Here is a 23,147-nt window from a genome sequence, read left to right as displayed (position 1 = left end):
GGTTCACCCGAAACGTTGACTCTAATTTCTCTCCAAGGATGTTGCCTGGCCTGCTGAGTTTTTCCAGCATTTTCTGTTGTTATTTCGGATTTCCAGCATCCGCAGTATTTTGCTATCGTCAATGGCTTGGTATGGGTCAGAATGATGAAAGCCCACGATTTGCCAGCCCCATTAATTAGAGCACAAAAGGTGCAAAGTCAGAACAATGGCTATTACCATAACATTGCCCGTCTCCGCCCCCTGCCTCAGCCCATCTGCTGCTGGAACTCTCATCCTTGCCTTTGTTACCTCCAGACTCGACTATTCCAACGCTTCCCTGGCCGGCCTCCCACCTTCCACCCTCTGTAAACTTGAGTTCATCCAAATCTCCGCTCATCTGTATCCTAACTCGCACCAAGTCCCGTTCAACCATCACCACTGTGCTTGCAGAGCTACATTGGCTCCTGGTCCGTGAACGCCTCAATTTAAAAATTCTCATCCTCATTTTCAAATCCCTCCATAGCCTCTCCCCTCCCTATCTCTGTAATCTCCTCCAGCCCTACAACCCTCCGAGATCTCTGCGCTCCTCCAATTCTGGCCTCTTGCGTGTCCGCGATTTTAATCGCTCCACCATTGGCGGCCGTGTCTTCAGTTGCCTAGGCCCCAAGCGCTGGAATTCCCTGCCTAAACCTCTCCGCCTCTCTCTCCTCCTCTAAGACACTCCTTAAAACCTATCTCTTTGACCAAGCTTTTGGTCACCTGTCCTAATATCTCCTCATGTGGCTCAGTGTCAGAATTTGTTTGATAATGCTCCTGTGAAGCACCTTGGGACATTTTACTACGTTAAAGGCGCTATATAAATGCAGCTGTTGTTATTGTTATGAACCAGATCATAGCGCGGCCAATGATCTGGCACAGCTGGTGATGGAGACTTACACTTTGCTATAGATTAGCTCAGTCCACAGTCTCCATCTATTAACAGTGGCGCCTTAATAAATGTAGATCTGGTTTGCCAAGAAAAGCTATGGTTGACTCTGGATAAGATAAAAGTCATCCATTTGTAAATTCTGCTCATTTAATCAGTGATGTTGCAGTTCCACCTAATCAAAACAGAACATACTGAACAGAAACATTTATTTTATGCAAAACTGATTAGGCCCCCGACGTGTGCTGATGTTTGTAGGTGGGATGTAGCACGTTAAAAATGATAAAACACAAATTGTTAAGAGGCAGTTTTACTTTGATCAGGAATTCCACACAACTGGAGCAAATGAGAATGGATCTGGTCCATGGAATTCGATGGAATGGAATGAATGGGAAAGGTTTCATCCATTGGAATTCAGAGATGTCTATCTGAATGTCTAGCTGCAACAACACTTAAGAAGCTCAACACCATCCAGGACAAAGCAGTCCACTCGATTGACAGCCCATCCACCACCTTGAACATTCACTCCCTCCCCCACCGGCGCACAATGTCTGCAGTGTGTACCATCTACAAGATGCACTGCAGCAACTCGCCAAGGCTTTTTCGACAGCACCTCCCAAACACGTGACCTCCACCATCTGGAAGGACAAGTGCAGCAAGTGCATGGGACCACCATTCCAAGTTCCCCTCCAAGTCACACACATCATCCTGACTTGGACATATATTGCCCATTTCTTCATCGTCACTGGGTCATAATCCTGGAACTAACAGCACTTATAGCAGATATTAGATGATCAGCTGTTATAAACAGACCACACCTCACAGGTTATATCTTCACTGATCAGTCCCACAGAGATGAGCAAGGTCTGAAGGTCCCATTTAATCTTGGATTGGCTCCATATTCAACGGTTTACCGTCAAGCATTCTGCTTGTCAATGGTGGGGCATCGATCTAACTCCTTTGATTTCAATTCCTTTCATTTGCTCTTTACGTTGGGTATCGTAAACTCAGAGGGCACATTAATACCTCCCACATCCAGCAGGTTCAGGTCACCATCAGAGTGCCTGACACTGAAACAAACACAAACATTACAGCAATAAAGGGACCCAAACAACAGGGATAGATTTAACACTGGAATATTAAACCACTAAATTAAATACAATTTCATGCAAAAATAAAAATATTAAGAGTAAGTTTTTACCTTTAGCACACTTAGTGTAGAGCAATGTATGCTTGGAGCAGAGATGAGGAGTTCAGGCATTGCTAAAATCATGGCCCTCTAGGATTTTCCATTCTCCCTCCCTTCCATCCTTCTCCATTCCTTTCCTCCTCCTTTCCCCCTCTCTCCCTCTCATTCTTCCTTCCACCCTCTCTTCCGCCCTGCCTCTCTTCCTCATCCTCCCTTTCTCCCTCTCTCTCATCCTTCCTCCCTCTATTCTTTCCCCCATCCTTCCTTCCTCCCATCCTCCATTCTTCCCTCTTTCTCATCCTTTCTCCCTCTCTCCTTTCCCTTCTTCCTCCATTCATCACTCCCTCCCATCCTTCTTTCCTTCCTACCTCCCTCCCTTCCCATACCTCCTGAGAAAGCAGCACCAATATTAGTCACGCTCAATCCTGCTTCTCACAATCCATGCCACCTTTGTTTAAACTGGGTCACCTGTGAGGCGACTGTGTTTCAGCTTCTGAAAAACAAAAAATTCAGCATCTCCAGAGTTCAGGCTCTGCTGTGGGTGAAAGATTCACTTGTCTCCTAGTCTAACACTTCGCCACTTTTTGGTTCCTGTAACTGGATCCTCTGGCTGTTATCAGACTCGATTGTCATACACCGGAGACACAATGAAATACTGTACAACGACCAGGCCACATTTAAAGGGGAATTGTTGTTTTGCGAGACACAGTGTATAATAACATACCAATGATGTCACATCTTATGCAGTGAGAAATTTTTAATGTTTCAATAATAACAAACATATAATTTGTTTGAATTTACTTTAAGTTCTCAGTGTAGTAGGACAGGAGTGCCTCACATGCTCCTATGAAATAACTGATGCCCAGTTTGGGTTCCGCCAAGACCACTCGGCTCCAGACCTCATTACAGCCTTGGGCCAAACATGGACGAAGGAGCTGAATTCCAGAAGTGAGGTGAGAGTGACTGCCCTTGACATCAAGGCAGCATTTGACCGAGTGTGGCATCAAGGAGCCCTAGTAAAACTGAAGTCAATGGGAATTGTGGGGCGGGGGAAGGGGGGTGGAATTCTCCACTGGCTGGAGTCATACCTAGCACAAAGGAAAATGGTTGTGGTGGTTGAAGGTCAATCATTGCAGCCCCGAGACATCGCTGCAGGAGTTCCTCAGGGCAGTGTCCTAGGCCCAACCATCTTCAGCTGCTTCATCAATGACCTTCCCTCCAACATAAGGTCAGAAATAGGGATGTTCGCTGATGACTGCACAGTGTTCAGCGCCATTCACAACTCCTCAGATTATGAAGCAGTCCATACCCGCATGCAACAAGACCTAGACAACGTTCAGGCTTGGGCTGAAAAGTGGCAGGTAACATTCACGCCACAGAAGTGCCAGGCAATGACTATCTCCAACAAGAAAGAGTCTAACCACCTCCCCTTGACATACAACAGCATTACCATCGCCGAATCCCCCACCATCAATATCCTGGGGGGTCAGCATTGACCAGAAACTTAACTGGGCCAGCCACATAAATACTGTGGCAACAGGAGCAGGTCAGAGATTGGGTATTCTGCAGCGAGTGTCTCACCTCCTGACTCCCCAAAGCCTTTCCACCATCTACAAGGCACAAGTAAGGAGTGTGATGGAATACTCTCCACTTGCCTGGATGAGTGCAACTGCAACAACACTCAAGAAGTTCGACACCATCCAGGACAAAGCAGCCTGTTTAATTGGCACCCCATCCACAACCTTAAACATTCACTCCCTCCACCACCGGCGCACCGTGGCTGCAGTGTGTACCATCTACAAGATGCACTGCAGCAACTCGCCAAGGCTTCTTCGGCAGCACCTCCCAAACCCGCAACCTCTTCCACCTAGAAGGACAAGGGCAGCAGGCACATGGGAACACCACCGCTTCCAATTCCCCTCCAAGTCACACACCATCCTGACTTCGAAGTATATTGCCGATCCTTCATCGTTGCTGGGTCAAAATCCTGGAACTCCCTCCCTAACAGTACTGTGGGAGTACCTTCACCACACAGACTGCAGCAGTTCAAGAAGGCAGCTCACCACCACCTTCTCAAGGGCAACTAGGGATGGGCAATAAATGCTGGCCTTGCCAGCAATGCCCAGATCCCACAAGCGAATACATTAAAAAAAAAAATCCCTTTGTCCACTATTTTTATCAGAGGAGCTGTCAAAGATCTGAAAGCATGGCCACCAATGGTGGGATGAGGCAGGTGAAGAGAAGGCTGGAGCTAGACGACCAAAGGGTGTTGTGGGGGTGGGTGGAATGGAAGGCTGGAGAAGGTTTCTGAGCAAGGCTGGGGCGAGGATGTGGAGGGATTTGAAGATGAGATGAAGGATTTCCAATTTAACATGTTGGGAGTGATGGAGCCAGTGTAGGGCAGCGAGGACAGGGGTGCTGGGTGAGAGGGACAGTGCAGGACAGGATAGGGGTCACCTGCAGTCACTGGAGGTCATTTTGGCTTTGGGTGACAGTGTAAAACGGGTGATGTTGATTCTGCCGCTCGTTATCCATCTCTCACATTAAAGTGAATGGAAATGAAAATCAGGAGAGATGTATAACAGGCACCTGAATCACTATCGCCACTGTTACACTTTCATTCAAACATTACTCCCACTATCTTGCTGTAAGCCCAGAGAGATCAGACTCAGCAAACAATCGGAATCAGAGATCAAGCGGAATCAGAAATAAAAACAGAAAATGCTGGAAACACTCAGCAGGTCAGGCAGCATCTGTGGAGAGAGAAACAGAGTTAACATTTCAGGTCGATGAACTTTTGTCAGAACAGCTTTAGTATCAATCAAAATCAGATGGGTAGAATTTTGACTTCACCATCTGAGCAGTAGTCTGGCTGAGTGGATCACCCGTCTTACAGAACTCGGCCAATTTTACTTTCCGTTGCTTTCAATGGAATGGCATTCAGGCAGATTCTATAAAAGGCGCTTCCCTATATTTTAAAAACTTTAACAAAAAATCATTCACGGGGTGTGGGCGTTGCTGGCAAGGCCAGCATTTTATTGCCCGTCGCTAATTGCCCATTATCACCCAGGATGTGAAGATGAAAATCTAGCCCAGAGAGCTCAGTCAGACTCAGAGAGCTCAGAACAATCATCTCGTCTCGTTTTGAATACCTCTTAATGTCTCTTCACTTCTCTTTTGCTCTTTCATCCCCATTTCCCAGTCCCCAAACTGGCCTTTTAATCTGTTTCATTTCCTGTGTTTTTTTAGTCCTGACGAAGGGTTGCGACCTGAAACGTTGACTCTAATTTCTCTCTCCACGAATGTTGCCTGGCCTGCTGAGTTTTTCCAGCATTTTCTGTTGTTAGCTCAGAACAATGTCTGGTGTGAGAAAGAGAAAATTGCCATGCTGGTACAGCAAGGATGCTGTTCTTAGGTTGGGGCTAAGATGTATGGGAAAAAAGAAATACTTGAAATTCTAAAGTGCCTTTCACAACCTCAGGACGTCCCACAGCGCTTTGCAGCCAATGAAGTACTTTTTGAAATGTAGTCACTCATGTAATGTAGGAAATGCGGCAGCCGATTTGCGCACAAACAGCAATGTGATAACGATCTGATAATCTGTTTTAGTGATGTTGGTTGAGGGACAAATATTGACCAGGATATCAGGGAGAATTCCCCTGCTCTTTTTCAAAATAGTGTCATGGGATCTTTTTCTTCCACCTGAGATGGCAGACAGGGCCTCAGCTTAATGCCTCACCCGAAAAACAGCACCTCCGGCAGTGCAGCACTCCCTCAGTACTGGCACTGGGAGTGTCTACCTAGATTATGTGCTCAAGTGTCTGGAGTGGGACTTGAACCCATGGCCTTCTAACTCAGAGGTGAGAGAGCTACCACTGAGCCATGGCTGACAGCAATCCTGTATGGGACAGGGATGTTCAAATGCAGACCTCAGTGAAATCTAATACAGAATCTTTAAACTATGCTGTTTACAAGGTCACAAGCACCAAAATAACTATTGCTAAAAATGAATTTCCATGGGCAAATTGAGTATGACAGTGTCTAAAGAACGAGTTAACAGAGGCTAGTGCCAAGCTCTGTCACTCCCACAATGTAAAGAATCCCATCAAATATCCATCGAAGGTGTTATAAATATGACAAATGCCTCGAAGCCCATAAAAAGACTCATTACAACAATAACAACAACAACTTGAATTTATACAGCACCTTTAATATAGTAAAATGTCCCAATGCGCTTCACAGGAGGATTATTAGGACAGGTGACCAAAAGCTTAGTCAAAGAGGTAGGTTTTAAGCAGCATCTTAAAGAAGGAGAGGTAGAGAGGTTTGGGGAGGGAATTCCAGAGCTTAGGGTCGAGGCAGCTGAAGGCACGGCCGCCAATGGTCGAGCGATTAAAATCGGGGTTGCTCAAGAGGCCAAAATTGGAGGAGCGCAGAAATCTTGAAGGCTTGTGGGGCTGGAGGAGGTTATAAAGATAGGGGTGAGGCCATGGAGGGATTTGAAGACAAGGATCAGAGTTTTAAAATTAAGGTGTTGCCGGACTGGGAGCCAATGCAGATCAGTGAGCACAGGGGTGATGGGTGAACGGGACTCGGTGTGAGTTAGGGTCCGGGCAGCAGAGTTTTGGATGAGCTCAAGTTTATGTAGGGTGGAAGATGGGAGGCCGATCAGGAGAGCATTGGAATAGTCAAGTCTAGAGGTAACAAAGGCATGGATGAGGGTTTCAGCAGTAGATGAGCTGAGGCAAGGGGCAGAGACGGACAATGTTACGGAGGTGGAAAAAGGTGGTCTTGGTGATAGAGTAGATATGTGGTCGGAAGCTCAAAGTGAAATGCGACACCAAGGTTACCAGGACAACATTTCACTCAAGAGGCTGATGCCATCAGTTCGTTAACATACTGTCACAAATAATAAGCCCAACTGAGGTAAGTTGTGAGAATTAGTGCTCCCAGCCTCGGGGCTGCATGCGCTGGGAGCACATCTCAGGAATTCAGACACTGGAGGTCAGGAACCCCGCACAATATCCCGTCCATTCAATGAATGTGTTTAAAATGGTGTCGCTCGTGCTGAACATTTGTCCTGAATGCCCGTGGTGGGAGGTTGTGTGCCAGAGAAATAAACCAGAAACTCGACTCTGCTGCTGCTACTGCTGTACAACAAAGTCATTCATCGTCTGAGAGAACACTTTGGGACTTTGCTGAGTGATGTGATTAAGTGCTTTAGAAATGCAAGTCTTTCTCATTGTTCTTGGATAGAGCGGAAGAAGGTTGTGTCATGACGTAGCTAGCTATTTGACAACAGCTCCTCTTTATATTCCTCTGGGAGTTTTCTGGGTGCCCTGATCTCTGTGGATCTATCTCTTTGGGGGAGGTTTGGCTGGTCCCAGTAACAGATCGTCTCTCTGTGATACATTGCCTTTCTCAGCGATGGCTATTCCTTGAGTACCATCACCCATCACCCCTGTGCTCGCTGATCTGCATTAGCTCCCAGTCCGGCAACACCTCAATTTTAAAACTCTCATCCTTGTTTTCAAATCCCTCCATGGCCTCGCCCCTCTCTATCTCTATAACCTCCTCCAGCCCTACAAGCCTTCGAGATCTCTGCGCTCCTCCGATTTTGGCGTGCGCAGGGAGCATACGTCAACCCAAGCACCCCACCCACCCGCCCCTTCAACTACCGCCTGCCCCACCTGTGACAGAGACTGTGGGTCCCGCATTGGACTCATCAGTCACCTGAGAACTCATTTTTAATGTGGAAGCAAGTCATCCTCTGTTCCGAGGGACAGCCTAAGAAACATAGAAACATAGAAGACAGGAGCAGGAGTAGGCCATTCGGCCCTTCGAGCCTGCTCCGCCATTCAATGAGATCATGGCTGATCATCCAAATTCAGTACCCTGTCCCTGCCTTCTCCCCATATCCCTTGATCCCTTTAGCCTTAAGAAATATATCCAACTCTTTCTTGAATATATTTAATGAACTGGCCTCCACCGCCCTCTGTGGCAGAGAATTCCACAGGTTCACCACTCTCTGGGTGAAGAAATTCCTCCTCATTTCAGTCCTAAATGGCTTACCCCTTATCCTTAGACTATGACCCCTGGTTCTGGACTCCCCGGCCATCAGAAACATCCTTCCTGCATCTAGTCTGTCCAGGCCTGACAGAATTTTATAGGTTTCGATGAGATCCCCTCTCAATCTTCTAAACTCCAGTGAGTATAAGCCCGATCGACACAATCCCTCCTTATACGTCATTCCTGCCATCCCAGGTATCAGCCTGGTGAATCTTTGCTGCACTCCTTCCATGGCAAGAACGTCCTTCGTCAGGTAAGGCGACCAAAACTGCACACAATACTCAAGGTGTGGTCTCACCAAGGCCCTGTACAACTGTAGCAAGACATCCTTGTTCCTGTACTCAAACCCTCTTGCTACGAAGGCCAACATACCATTTGCCTTCTTAACTGCCTGCTGCACCTGCATGCTTACCTTCAGTGTCTGGTGCACAAGGAAGCCCAGGTCTCTTTGCACTTCCCCTTCTCCCAATCTATTGCCATTCAAATAATAATCTGCCTTCCTGTTTTTGCCACCAAAGTGGATAACCTCGCATTTATCCACATTATAGTGCATTTGCCATGTTTCTGCCCAATCGAAGAAGAGAAGGCTTGGGTTGGTGTTATTTTAACATCTCTTCATGCACTGGTGTGAATTTCCACAGTGCAATTCCTTATGGAAGAGCGAGTTCCAGATTTCTACTACCCTTTGTGTGGAAAAGGGCTTCCTGATTTCCCTTCTAAATGGCCTCGCTTTAATTTTAATATTATGCCCCCTTGTTCTGGATTCCCCCACCAGAGGAAATCGTTTCTCTGTATCTACCCTATCGAATCCTTTTGACATTTTAAACACCTCGATCAGATCACCCTCAATCTTCTAATTTCAAGGGAATGCAAGCCCAGTCTATGCAATCTGTGCTCATAATTTAACCCTCTCAGCCCCAATGCTAGAGACCCAAAAGCCCTCTTGGCCACTGAGATACTTGACCCAAGGAGGCCCAAGAAAGGCTAAGGTTCACCTTGAAATACCTCACCCCAAATCATGAACACATCCTAAGGATTCTAGCTGACAAAGCGGGGCTGGCTTATCCCGAAGAAACCACAAGCATTTTAATATGTTTTTTATTGGTTGAAATTAATACTGCACACACCAAGGGGAAGGAACTGGCTTGTAGCAGACAATCCTTGTGTTATGGCTGTGGATTACTGCAGAGGTGTCAGTTCCAGTTCTGTTTTTGTCAGACTGTCTCTCTGATAAGATGTGCTGAGTATTACTCAGCCACACATCCTGGCTGCTCTCAGTTAGGGCTCCACAGGTGCAACTATTGGCTCAGGTCCAGGCCTGATACTTACAGTGAGACCCGACAGCGAGTACATTGGACACCAACTACAAGCATTTTCCCCCGAACAATACTTAATTACAGCACCTGCAGGATTTTCTTACCTAATCCAAGGATCTTAAATTAAATGCCTTCAGCTGTCTAGGCCCTAAGCTCTGGAATTCCCTCCCTTGACCTCTCTCTCCTCCTTTAAGACGCTCCTTAAAACCTACCTCTTTGACCAAGCTTTTAATCACCTGTCCTAATATCTCCTTATGTGGCTTGGTGTAAAATTTTATCTGATAATGCTCCTGTGAAGAGCCTCGGGATATTGTATTGCATTAAAGGTGCTATATAAATGCAAGTTATTATATATTAGACGATAGAAGATCGGACTAATTGGATAGCTCTTTCAAAGAGCCAGCATAGGCACGATGGGCCAAATGGCTTCCTTTGGTGCTGTAAGATTCTACAATTCCATGATGCTCCAGCTCTTGTTTGGATCCAATATTTGGTCAAGTAGTGAACATTCCAAAAATCCTGCAGGCAACAAGGTCAAAGATCATTATGGTGCAATCAGTTCATTCGATAACTATCATCTTGAATGGATCAACAGCAACTTGCATTTATATAGCGCCTTTAATGTAATAAAACATCCCAAGGCACTTCACAGGAGTGATTATCAAACAAAATTTGACACTGAGCCACATAAGCAGATATCAGGATGGGTGAAAGAGTGAGGCTTTAAGGAGCATCTTAAGGGAGGAGAGAGAGGTAGAGAGGTTTAAGGAGGAAATTCCAGAGCTCAGGGCCTAGGCAGCTGAAGGATCCCAGTGTTGATTCTCCTGACGTTGTGCGCAATCCTTTAAATTTCCACTAGCTTGTGACATCTGAAGCAGGAGGGCTGGAGATCAGTGAGCTCAGTACAGATGGAGCTGGGGCCTCTCTGATCAGTTATGGTTCAGCTGGTTTAACCAGTTTCACTAAAATAAAGGAAAGGAGCTTGTGAGGCACATGCGCTAAATATCTCTGCATTATCAACCTCTTACACTAATCTTTTTTATTCTTAATGGCTTTACAGCTTTCATTTAATCCTAATCAATAAGTATTAATGTTTGGGGGAAGTACAGGTGGAGGTAGGAGTTTGTAATATTAGCTGTTTTCTGTTTGCAGTCCAGTCTGATTGTCACACTGGGCTGCTGATCCTGCTCTGGGAGGGATGGGGGATGATGTGCATTCAAGGCTATAGCCTTCTCGCCAGCTGTTACCACAGCCACTTCCTCATCGGTGAGCAGGAGTAGGCCCAATGATGCAATTTGACCTCAGGGTACTGAGTGTTATGATCATCAATTGAACCTAACTTAAAGGGACAGCCTGGTACTGGTTCAGTGACAGGAATACTGTTTCCCCCATGTTTGACACAGTGATTGCACTCATCTGGTTTTGGACTGGACATGCCATTTCTGGTGTAGGTCGTCCAGAAACTCTCTTTCAAAATAAAACTCAATTTCTTCTCCTCTCTCCTGGTCGGCCTCCCACCTTCCACCTTGCATAAACTTCAGCTCATAGAGTCAAAACGGCACAGAAGGAGGCCATTTGGCCCATCGAGTCCGTGCCGGCTCTCTGTAGAGCAATCCAGTCAGTTCCATTCCCCCGCTCTATCTCCATAGCCCTGCAAGTTTATTTCCCTCAAGTGTCTATCCAGTCTCCCCTTGAAAACATTGAGGGGTCGATTTTCCTGGAGCCGTCAGGTGGGGTTTCAGGCGTGTGGGGGGGGGGGGGAATCCTGAATTTGGGGGTCCCGACACCATCCCGCCCAAAACCCCGCCCCACGCAAGTTTCAGGGGCGGTGGGTACCCGCCCCGCACTGGGACCCGCAGAAACCAGGCGGGAAGGGATTAGTGCCAATTAACTGCCTGTTAACAGGTAGTTAACAGGCAGTTTTTAGCCTAATCCCTATTTTGAGGGGTTTCGTGTGGGATTCCCGACGGCTCCAAACCACGCCAGGTTAAAGCAGGCGGGCTGTCGGGTTGAAGGAGTTGGAGGGGTCGCGATGTCAGTGTTCAGGTGAGTGATGGGTGCATGAGTGCAAAGGTAAGTGTGTTTGGTGTGTCTAAAGTGTGTAAAGAACTTTTACTTACCTGTACTTACCTTAACAGCCTTTCTTCCTGTAGCTGTCGGGAGCCCATCACTTAGCCGGCACTTAAAGCTGAACGGCTGCAATCTGTGAAAAGTGACAGCCTTCAGCTTTGAGTGCTGCTGAGAGTTCTAACTGAGTCTGTGCAGAAGGACTCATGTTAGAACTCAGACTGTCAGTGTTTCACAGCTTCAAACGCCCGCTGGGCGGGCTCAACAAGGTCAATCAAGGGAAAATCGCGCGGATTGGCCGGACGTCAAAGTAGGCGGGTCTAAAACCTGAAAGTTGTAGTCCTGCCTTCTTCCCGACAGCTTCAGGAAAATCGACCCCTGAGTGTCTCCGCTTCCACCACTTCCATCGGCAGGAAGTTCCAGGTCCTCACCACTCGCTGTGTAAAAAAGTTTTTCCTCACACCCCCCCTGTATCTCTTGCCCAAGACCTTAAATCTGTGTCCCCTAGTCCTTGTACCATCAACTAGTGGCAACTAGTGGGAACAGCCTTTCCCCATCTAGCCTATCCAAACCTGTCATAATCTTGTACACCTCTATCAAATTACCCCTCAACCTCCTTTGCTCTAATGAAAACAAATCCAGCTTCTCCAACCTGTCCTTGTAGCTAAGATCCCCCATCCCCGGAACCATTCTGGTAAATCTCCTCTGCACCATCTCAAGGGCCTTCACATCCTTCCTAAAGTGTGGTGACCAGAACTGGATGCAATACTCCAGTTGTGACCTAACCAGTGCTTTATAAATATTCAGCATAACTTCTCAACTTTTGTACTCAATACCTCTATTTATGAAGCCCAAGATCCCTTAAGCTTTGCTAACCACTCTCTCAATATGTCCCGCCACCTTCAGGGACCTATGTACATTAACTCCCAGGTCCCTCTGTCCCTGCACACTCTTTAAAACTGTGCCATTAAGTGCATATTGCCTCTCCCTGTTCCTTCTGCCAAAATGCATCACCTCACACTTCTCTGTATTAAATTCCATCTGCCATTTGTCTGCCCATTCTGCTAGCCTTTCTATGTCCTGTTGCAGTCGATTGGTATCATCCTCACTGTTCGCCACGCCCCAAGTTTGGTGTCACCGGAAAATTTAGAAATTCTACTCTGTATTCCAATATCCAGATCATTTATATATACCAAAAAAAGCAAAAAGCTAATCCAAAACTCTGCTGCCCGTATCCTAACTCACACCAAGTCCCGTTCACCCACCACCCCTTGTGCTCGCTGACCTACAGTGGCTCCTGGTCCGGCAATGCCTCAATTTTAAAATTCTCATCCTTGTTTTCAACTCCCTCCATGGCCTCATCCCTCCCTATCTGTGTAACCTCCACCAGCCCTACAACCCTCTGAGATCTCTGCATACTCCAATTCTGGCCTCTTGCACATCCCCAATTTGAATGGCTCCACCATTGGTGGCTGTGCCTTCAGCTGTCTAGGCCCCAAGCTCTGGAATTCCCTCCCCAAACCTCTAATTTAATCTGCCATTGGTGATATTTGCCAGATCAGTCAGACATCAGGTTAAGCAGGTCATTGAAGCCGGGGACAACACGTTTGTCACTTTCACCATGGTTAAAACTGGAGAGGGCCCAGAACTTCTTCCGAGGAGGGAGTTGAAATGAGGCCTTATATTGCTGGGCTGGCGAAAAGCTGTCTCTCTGATGGTTCCAGCATTCTCCCGCCAAAGTTATGGTGTGAAAATGGGATAACCCGCACAGAAATTCAGGGCCAGTCTCGCTCCAAATGTCTCTCATGCAACCACTCTCTCCCCAAAGGTCACCCCTCTGCAGTCACTCTCTCCCCAAATGGTCTTCCCGTGCAGCCACCATAGCGTGTTAGGAGGGATGTACGAGTGGTGACTGGGTGTGTCTCTATGAGGGTCCTTGAATCATTCTTCCATACCGCACTGCTACACAGTGCTGCTAATGGGGGTCTTCAAATAGGATGTGAGGAATGGTGGTGGTCAGCTTCTTCCCTACAGACCAAGAAGGTTCCAGTTTCTGTGCCAAGGTGAACAATCTCCTGCCGGAGCACCACAGCCTCCCCGCCCTAACCTGGGGGCACTGAGGGCAACTGTAGCAGCCCAACTGCTCTCCTGGCTTGAGATCAATACATCAGACTTGGGGCCTGCCTGTTCTGTGTGGCTCCATACCACGCTCAGCAGTGCATTTATCCACTGAACCACCAGAGAGCACTTCTGGGGATACATAGATACATAGAAGATAGGAGCAGGAGTAGGCCATTTGGCCCCTCGAGCCTGCTCCGCAATTCAATGCGATCATGGCTGATCATCCAAATTCAGTACCCTGTCCCTGCTTTCTCCCCATACCCCTTGATCCCTTTAGCCTTCAGAAATATATCCAACTCCTTCTTGAATATATTTAATGTATTGGCCTCTACTGCCTTCTGTGGTAGAGAATTCCACAGGTTCACCACTCTCTGGGTGAAGAAATTCCTCCTCATTTCTGTCCTAAATGGCTTACCCCTTATCCTTAGACTATGACCCCTGGTTCTGGACTCCCCGACCATCGGGAACATCCTTCCAGCATCTAGTCTGTCCAGTCCTGTCAGAATTTTATAAGTTTCAATGAGATCCCCTCTCATTCTTCTAAACTCCAACGAGTACAAGCCCAATCGACCCAATCTCTTCTCATACGTCATTCCTGCCATCCCAGGTATCAGCCCGGTGAATCTTCGCTGAACTCATTCCATGGCAAGAACATCCTTTCTCAGATAAGGCGACCAAAACTGCACATAATACTCAAGATGTGGTCTCACCAAGGCCCTGTATAACTGCAGCAAGACATCCTTGTTCCTGTACTCAAACCCTCTCGCTACGAAGGCCAACATGCCATTTGCCTTCTTAACCGCCTGCTGCACCTGCATGCTTACCTTCAGCGACTGGTGCACAAGGACACCCAGGTCTCGTTGCACTTCCCCTTCTCCCAATCTATTGCCATTCAGATAATAATCTGCCTTCCTGTTTTTGTCACCAAAGTGGATAACCTCACATTTATCCACATTATATTGCATCTGCCATGCTTTTGCCCAATCACCCAACCTGTCCAAATCATCCTGGAGTTTCTCGGCATCCTCCTCACAGCACACACGCCCACCCAGCTTTGTGTCATCTGCAAATTTGGAGATATTACATCTAGTTCCCTTGTCTAGATCATTAATATATATTGTGAATAGCTGGGGCCCAAGGACCGATCCCTGCTGTACCCCACTAGTCACTGCCTGCCACTCGGAAAAAGACCCGTTTATTCCAACTCTTTGCTTTCTGTCTGCCAACCAGTTCTCTATCCAAGTCAATACCTTGCCCCCAATCCCATATGCCTTAACTTTACACGCTAATCTCTTATGCGGGACCTTATCGAAAGCCTTCTGAAAGTCCAAATACACCACATCCACTGGTTCTCCCTTATCTATTTTACCAGTTACATCCTCAAAAAATTCCAGTAGATTAGTCAAGCACGATTTACCTTTTGTAAATCCATGTTGACTTTGTCCAATCCTGTCACTGTTTTCCAAGTGCTCTGCTATTACATCTTTTATAATGGACTCTAGCATTTTCCCCACTACTGATGTCAGGCTTACCGGTCTGTAATTCCCCATTTTCTCTCTACCACCTTTTTTGAATGGTGGGGTAACATTAGCTACCCTCCAATCCATGGGTACTGTTCCAGATTCCATCGAATGCTGGAAGATGATCAGCAAATCATCAACTATTTCTAGGGCCACTTCCTTAAGTACCCTAGGATGTAGATTATCAGGCCCTGGGGATTTATCGGCCTTCAATCCCATCAATTTCCCTAACACCATTTCCCTACAAATACTGATTTCTTTCAGTTCCTCCCTTTCATCAGACCCTATGTTCCCCGACATCTCTGGGAGGTTATTTGTGTCCTCCTTTGTGAAGACAGAACCAAAATATGTATTTAATTGTTCTTCCATTTCTTTGTTCCCCATTATAAATTCCCCTGATTCTGACTGCAAGGGACCTACGCTTGACTTCACCAATCTTTTTCTCTTCACATATCTATAAAAGCTTTTACAGTCAGTTTTTATGTTCCCTGCTAGCTTACTCTCATATTCTATTTTCCCTTTCTTAATTAATCCCTTTGTCCTCCTTTGTTGAATCCTAAACTGCTCCCAATCCTCAGGTTTACTGCTTTTTCTGGCCAATTTATATGTCCCCTCCTTGCATCTTATGCTATCCCTAATTTCCCTTGTTAGCCACGGTTGAGTCACCTTTTTTGTTTTATTTTTATGCCAAACTGGGATGAACAAATTCTGTAGTTCATCCATGCGGTCTTTGAAAGTTTGCCATTGCCTATCCACCGTCAACCCTTTGAGTGACATTCCCCAATCAATCCTACCCAACTCACGCCTCAGACCATCGTAGTTTCGTTTATTTAAATTTAGGACCCTAGTCTCTGAGTTGACTACTTCATTCTCCATCTTAATGAAGAATTCGATCATATTATGATCGCTCCGACCCAAGGGGCCTCGTACAACAAGATTGCTAATTAATCCTTTTTCGTTACATAATACCCAGTCTAAGATGGCCTGATCTCTGGATTTTTATTCTTCTCCGATTTCTCCTTGTTCACCAGATCACAATTTGCCAGCGAGGAAAGATAATGGCCGGCATCGTGAGGCATTGCAGGCTAACCTGCTGCTGAATAAATCTGCGGCTGTCACTTTAATGTTAGGACTTAAAAGAAAGGGGGAAGCAGCTGGTGAGTGCTGCCATTGTGTGCCACGGCTCCCACACAGTATCAACCACTGGCGTAATCTGAAGGCTGAACCATCCCGCACTAAATCACGTTAAAATACCTTTAGCTGCACCAGATTGACTATGGGATGAGTTCACCTATCACCTACTTTGGGTGCAGCCCCTATCTCCTTTACCTACATCCCAACTCCTACCACCCTCACTAACAACTCTAGCTATTCTCTCCAGATTTCGTTGATCTCTGGGTTACGGGCTAGTCGATAACATTAGTGTTTTTGCATTAACAAATAGCTTAACATTTTGCTTCATATATACGGCTGAAAGGAGACAGATTAAAAGCTATTTAAACTTTGTGGGGGGGTAGAGTTTCCGCTCAGTTGCGCTGGTTTTACCGGCGCTATTTGCCGAAAATTGGCTAAGCCTGCGCAAACGATCGCGGAATTTCAAACGCAAATTCACAATCTTTTGCGCTAGTTTAAAAAACATCGCGCTAGAAGCCAGAAGCCTTGTCGTGCCCCCAGGGAGAATTAATCACCATGGCGAGTTTTCGCTAATTGCGCCCATTTACAACCCTTCGAGGTGGCTCTTAAAATTAAACTGATTCTTTTAGGCACAAGGACGCTAATAGGCACATTTTAAAAGCTTTTGAATATCATTTTTTCAATTTACTAAGAAACTGACTACTCCACCATTGGTGGCCGTGCCTTTTGTTGCCTGGGCCCTAAGCTCTGGAATTCCCTCCCTAAACATCTCCGCCTCTCTACCTCTCTCTCCTCCTTTAAGATGCTCCTTAAAACCTACCTCTTTGACCAAGCTTTTAGTCACATGCCCTAATTTCTCCTTATGTGGCTCGGTGTCAAATTTTTTTGTCTTATAATACTCCTGTGAAGGGCCTTGGGTTGTTTTACTACGTTAAAGGCGCTATATAAATACAAGTTGTTGTTGTTGTACACCAATATAACTAGCAAATGGTTCTTTATAGTTTTTTGAAAGTCATTTTCAGTTATTTGCTGATTAAAAATGTTTATTTTTGGTGATAAACCCATTTTCAGCTGTATTAATCAAACTGCACCGAGTTACCACTCTTAAATACATCAATAAATATTTTCTAAAGCAACTTGGGGAAAAAAAACACTTCACAAAACGAGCGCAATTTGCGCCCGGATCGCTGCTTGCGTCCAAAGCTGAAACGCTACCCCATAGGTGACCAATAATTTAACATGTTGTAGGGTTGCCAACCCTCCAGGATTGCCCTGGAGTCTCCAGCAATTGAAGATTCATCTCCTGGGCACTGCTGTGAGAAAATCCAGGAGAAAAATCATAGAGGCATTAAAAAGATGGAGTTTTTTTTAAATTTACTTTGAGCACTTTTGCTTATTAGTCATAAAAATAACGACTAACATCTGTTTGACCAGGCGGGGCAGTTGGAGGCAGGAGATCATGTGGTTCAACCTCCAGGAATACGTCCAACTAGAGTTGGCAACCCGAGCTAATTGGAAGCAGGCTGCCCAGGTAATTTATAACAGTACAGGAAACTTCGCGATATCTGGCACCGACGGGACCGGCGTGATGCCGATCTATGAAAACTTCCGGACAGACCAGCGCTAATGTTGAAGGATACGGAGGTTCTCATCTCCGTATCTGACAACAAATACTGTTGCTTAGCAACAGCTTGTAAACAGTCGGCCCGTACCTTGGAAGCATCTCTGTAGCTTAGCAACAGCTTCAGAGAGGCTTTCCAGAGACTGACTGTTTAAAAAAATGCTAGGAGAAGAAAAAAAAAGAAAAAAAACCTAACAAAACAGCTGCTGATTTCTGCCGTTAGATCGAGGTTTCCGGACATACAACCTCCGGATAAACCAAAGTTTCCTGTAAATAGATACCAGAGTTTGGGAAGGATTCAACTTTTTGCCACTTTCTCACCCTCTCTCACTTTCTCTCTCTCTTGGTAAAGAAGTTTCTCCTGAATTTCTTTTTGGATTTATTGGTGACTACCTCATACTTCTGAGGCCTAGTTTTGGACTCCCCCACAAGTGGAACCATGTTCTCCAAGTCTACCTAATTGAGCCCCTTCATAACTTTAAAGGCCTCTATGAGGTCACCCCGCAGCACTTCTCTTTTCTAAAGAAAAGAGCCTCAGTCTGTTCAATCTTTCCTGATATTAATAACCTCTCAGTTCTGGTGTCATCCTTGTAAAATATCATGCAAATATCTTCACACCATTCTGTGAAGAGGGCCCCCAACTCCCCACCCGCAACCCCCCACCCCCCATACCCAATGCATGATTCTGGCTTTTCCCAAATTGCCTGCTTAGTGCCAGTTAGGGACAGCATTGTGCCATGCATAGAGAGGAACTAATAGGGTCATTGGTACACACCTGGCAAACTCATGTTACACTGGACTCCAATGACCAGCAGACAGAGATAGCCCTCCTCCGTGCACTGTCAGCCATTTTCTTTCTCAGAGGAGAAGCAGTAGGCCATTCAGCCCTTCGAGCCTGTTCAGCCATTCAGTGAAATCACAGCCGATCTGTATCTAAACTCCATCCACCCGCCTTGGTTCCATATCTCTTAATACCCTTGCCTAACAAAAATCTATCAATCTCAGTTTTGACATTTTCAATTGACCCCCAGCCTCAACAGCATTTTGGGGGGGGGGGGGGAGAGTTCCAGATTTCCATCCGTTGTGTGAAGAAGTGTTTCCTGACATCACTCCTGAACGGCCTGGCTCTAATTTTAAGGCTATGCCCCCTTGTTCTGGACTCCCCCACCAGAGGAAATAGTTTCTCTCTCTCTACCCCATCAACTCCTTTAATCATCTTAAACACTTCAGTTAGATCACCCCTTAATCTCCTGTACTCAAGGGAACACAAGCCTAGTTTATGCAACCTGTCCTCATAAATGAACTCTTTTAGCCCCGGTATCATTCTGGTATCACATCAGCTACAAAAATATCTGCAAAATCTGTTCAGGAATTTCATTATTGCACATATTTTTTGACGGGGGAAATATATTATTATTAGACAGCTGTTCAAACAGTCCGGAACTTTCCAGAACAAACACACCGTGACACTTATCCAGCCAACTGACATGAAAATCAAGGAACTTACTTTTTGCGGCCACAGAATGTTGGGAATTCACACCCCACCAGTCTCTCTCTGTTTATACGGCTCCGTTTGAAACTCACACTCCAACTTTACAGGCATTGCGTCGAGGAAATTCCCACCCCGTGCCAGGAGCTATTAGTCAGGTCTTTATGACCATCAGCTGTGGCTCAGTGGCACTCTCGCCTCTGACTCAGGAGCTCGTGGGACCAAGCCCCACTCCAGAGACTTGAGCACAAAATCTAGGCTGACACTCCCAGTGCCAGTGCTGAGGGAGTGCTGCACTGTCAGAGGTGCCGTCTTTCAAATGAGACGTTAAACCGAGGCCCCATCTGCTCTCTCAGGTGGATGTAAAAGATCCCGTGGCATTATTTTGATGATGAGCAGGAGAGTTACCCCCGGTACCTTGGCCAATACTTACATCTCAACCAACATCACTAAGACAGAGTATCTGGTCATTATCACACTGCTGTTTGTGGGAGTTTGCTGTGCGCAAATTGGCTGCCACATTTCCTACATTACAACAGTAACTACACTCCAAAAGTACTTCATTGGCTGTAAAGTGCTTCAGGATGTCCTGAGGTCCTGAAAGGAGCTATATAAATACAAGGTTTTTTTTTCTAGCTCTGCTTGGGGATCCTGTGATACTCAGCACATTCCACTCTGTCCCTCAAGCCTTGGAGGGCAGACTGCACAACACCTGAGCAACAAACAGCTGCGCGTGTGCAAGCCTTGCATGCGCAGTGGACAGAAGGTCGTACCGTGTGGCCTTGTTTCTGAGCGGTGGGACTCCCCACAGGCTGGGAAATGTTCCTCACGTGTCAACGATTGGGCAGCAGCAAATATCACAGGGGTGGGCGGATGGATCGAGACAGACGGTTATAAAGAAAAGATATGCATTTATATAACGCCTTTCACAACCCCGGGACGTCTCAAAGCACTTCACAGCTGATGTATTACTTCTTGAATTGTAGTCATTGCTGTAACGTAGGAAACAATTTGTACACAGCAAGATCCCACAAACAGCAATGAGATAAATGACCAGATAATCTGTTTTCAGTGATGTTGGCTGAGGGATGAATATTGGCCCCAGGACACCAGGGGAGAGCTCCCCTGCTCTTCTTCGAATACTGCCATGGGATCTTTTACCTGAGAGAGTAGACGGGCCTGTGGTTTAACATCTCATCCAAAAGACGACACCTCCGACAGCGCAGCACTCCTTGCTGACTATGGCCTTAAGTATCTGGAGTGGGGCTTGTTGAATCCGTGAATGTTAATGTATGGTATTCTTCAATAAATCGACAGAGACTGCAGAGGAACAATTAACAGGTGTTTACTGGATGCAGGTTACTCAAAAACTAAAGTACAGATCCCTACTCAGGGTTTATATATGCAAAATCGTCGAGCAGAAACTGATAGCCAAGTTCCGCACCCATGAGGACGGCCCCAACCGAGATCTTGGGTTCATGTCACGCTACATGTAACCCCACCTGACGCAGGGTCATCCAGACTCGAGTCGACATTGGCTTGTTCTCTCTACACAGATGCGGCCGGACCTGCTGTGATTTCCAGCAAAAAAAATGTTTTTGTCTGTTTTTTTGTTTTTCATACAGACCCCAGCATCTGCAATATTTGACCCCTTGTGACCCCACCTCATTGTTCTTTGATGTAATGTTTCCCTGACTGACCTGTTTGGACACCATTCACACCTTTGATTGCTGTGATTATCTCTCTGCCGAGGTGTGATAAATGGCAGTTGGAAATATTACCTGTAAACATCTGACATTATTCTCTGACTATATAAGCTGTGTCTTTATGCATTTCTCCACTTCACCTGACGAAGGAGCAGCGCTCCGAAAGCTTGTGATTTCAAATAAAGCTGCTGGACTATAACCTGGTGTTGTGTGACTTCTTACATTTGTCCACCCCAGTCCAACTCCGGCATCTCCACACCATGACATGTATTTTAAACAGTGTTAGATAAAGCTGTTTCGAATACATTCCCTCAGCAGTCAAGGTTTAAGAGTGACCCTGATATTAAGCCAATGATAATATATCAAATACTCTCAGGGACAGGCCTGTAGACTGCAATAACATCCACTTCATAAAATAACTTGGTACCTAAATATGGGAACAAACAGTTTTCCTAACATTTAGATTTGCGTTCCTGCTCCGTGACCATTCCTCGAAAGAACAGTCAAATTTGATGGGATCAGAAATAAGTTCCTGGGGTGCAATGTCAGAATGATATTTAGCAGCACTTGTCCTGTTATTTTTTGTTTAAATTTTCATTCGATTTTTTTTTCTCCCTCTTGCGAATTGACAGCAAAGCTACTGCCTAATCCCGTGTGATGGGCTGTAATTAAAAAATGAATGTTATTAAGTCTGGTTATATTTCACATTCGTAGACCTCAGCTGACAGCTGCACTCTGTGCTTGCGTGCTCTCTCCTCGCGCGCTGCTCAATGCAGGCTTGCCCGGACACAATGAAGCAGATTATTACGTTTTTTCTGCCCAGGAGAGAGAGAGAGATAGGGGGTCATTTGCAGACCAGCTGCATGGCTCGCTCTGCCATACTTGCTGCAGAGGTTACCGGGCAGGGCCGAGGGGGACGGGGGACGGGGGCAGGGAACGAGATGCTCTTTAGCTTGGCTTCAATCTGGGCAAATCCCAAGTTGGAAGCTGAGGTGTCAATGTGTGCTGTGTATGTACTGACACGTTGGGCAACACGTTTGAGAAGTGTTTCAAGGGGTGTCCTGCTATAGGGGCATCCCATCCCTTTATCTTTCCCCGTTTGCTTACAGACAAGCAATTGTTGAGGGATCAATGTTGATGTGATCCGATCAGTCGACCGTTTTACACGCTGAAGGTCGTGCCCCTTTAACACTTTGTTCATCAGCCTAATCCCAAACTGCTTCAGTAGTTGGAAGGAAAACAGAAAATATGCAGCCAGCACGTGAACGAGGGAGATTGGTTAACTTTACAAGTGCTCATCCACCCCTCCAAGCTGCCTCTTTGTTAGCAGACTTGAAATCATTACATCGAACAGCTCATAGAATCTTACAGCACAGAAGGAGGCCATTCATCCCATCGTGCTGGCTCTTTGACAGAGCTATCCAATTAGTCCCACTCTCCCCTGCTCTTTCCTCATAGCCTTGCAACTTTTTTTTATACTTTTCAAATGTATATACAATTCTCTTTTGAAAGTTACTATTGAATTACTTGAGTACTGTGTGCAGTTTTGGTCACCTTATCTGAGGAAGGATGTTCTTGCCATGGAAGGAGTTCAGCGAAGATTCACAAGGCTGATCCCTGGGATGGCAGGAATGACGTATGAGGAGAGATTGGGTCGATTGGGCTTATACTCGCTGGAGTTTAGAAGAATGAGAGGGGATCTCATCGAAACTTATAAAATTCTGACAGGTCTGGACAAACTAGATGCAGGTAGAATGTTCCCGATGGTCGGAGAGTCCAGAACCAGGGGTCATAGTCTAAGGATAAGGGGTAAGCCATTTAGGACAGAGATGAGGAAGAATTTCTTCACCCAGAGAGTGGTGAACCTGTGGAATTCTCTACCACAGAAGGCGGTTGAGGCCAAGTCTTTAAATATATTCAAGAAGGAGTTAGATATATTTCTTAGAGCTAAAGGTATCAAGGGATATGGGGAGAAGGCAGGGACAGGGTACTGAGTTTGGATGATCAGCCA

Source organism: Somniosus microcephalus, chromosome 20, assembly GCF_052327205.1.
Source record: "Somniosus microcephalus isolate GS21.2 chromosome 20, FLI_Smic_1.0, whole genome shotgun sequence".
Taxonomy (NCBI): Eukaryota; Metazoa; Chordata; class Chondrichthyes; order Squaliformes; family Somniosidae; genus Somniosus; species Somniosus microcephalus.
Note: the sequence above shows the minus strand (reverse complement) of the source record.